Source organism: Amphimedon queenslandica, unplaced genomic scaffold (genome assembly GCF_000090795.2).
Source record: "Amphimedon queenslandica unplaced genomic scaffold, v1.1 AMPQUscaffold_12902, whole genome shotgun sequence".
Lineage (NCBI taxonomy): Eukaryota > Metazoa > Porifera > Demospongiae > Haplosclerida > Niphatidae > Amphimedon > Amphimedon queenslandica.
The window spans coordinates 1-1,078 of NW_003546862.1; the positions used below are offsets into that span (position 1 = coordinate 1).

At 36.2% G+C, this 1,078-nt stretch overlaps 1 long non-coding RNA gene across 1 annotated transcript; it reads left to right on the plus strand.

Moving 5' to 3' along the window:
• Window positions 1–434: 434 nt before the first annotated feature.
• LOC109586314 (uncharacterized) lies at window positions 435–932 on the plus strand. Its single transcript, XR_002186931.1, has 2 exons — window positions 435–574; window positions 860–932. It is a non-coding gene; the product is annotated as an uncharacterized LOC109586314 (long non-coding RNA).
• The last annotated feature ends 146 nt before the right edge of the window (window positions 933–1,078 follow it).

The following is a 1,078-nucleotide window of genomic DNA, read 5'->3' on the forward strand; positions in this document are numbered from 1 at the left end:
AAAGTTCATGTTTTTAAAAATTTTGCAACCACAGGTTAATAACTACAGATAACTACTTACTTAACTTTAATAACCACTAATATTAACTTTTATAACTACTTAATAACTGTAATAATTTATTTTATAACTTTCAGCTTATCACTGAAATCTTGCTGAAATGAATACTGATGGCTCATTTTGAGAGCAAAACACTGTATATTGCAAAGATAATGGCATTAAAGCTACTCAAACATTGAATTGGCAAAGTTTAGGAAAAGTCTCAAAAGTTCATGAAAAGTTCATGAAAAAAAGTAGTTCATGAAAAGTTCATGCCAAGGTTGAAAAGTTCATAAATCTATGAACTTTGTTCATGATCTGGCAACCCTGTGATTACATGTATGATGCAATTAATTGATTGATTTTAATTATTCATTACTGTAAATGTAATTAGTGTGTATGTGTGTGTGTGTGTGTGTGTGTGTGTGTGTGTACAGTATATGGAGAGGGAGGAGGTTGTGATTGAGCACAGAGCAATGAAGGAGAGACAAAGAATCAAAGAAGAACAAGAGAAGAAAGAAATACGACAGCAACCAAAGTAAAACAATAAATTGATTAAGTATATACATTACATCCACCTGTACATGTACATGTATTTCATTCTCTCTCCTTTCTCAATTTCTGTCATTTTGACACTCTCTATCAATACTATCATGTTTCTTTTTACATAATTTTTTCTCCCCTCCCTCCCTCTCCCTCCCTCCCCCCTCCCCCCTCCCCCTCCCTCCCAGGCTCCCTCCCCCTCCCTCCCTCCCTCCCTCCCTCCCTCCCCCTCTCTCCCCCACTCCCTCTCCCTCCCTCCCTCTCTTCCTCTCCTTTACAGCTACAGGCCTGGTGGAGAGGTATGATGGTGAGGAAGGGACTGGGTCCATTTAAGAAAGGGATTAAGAAGAAAGGGAAGAAAGGAAAGTCAAAGAAAAAAATAAAAACAACAACAACAATAACAGAAATAATAATAATAATAAAATATTAATGATAATGTGTATAAAAGGCCATTCTTATATTACATGTATTATCAAATAATAATGACCAGCTCACAGTC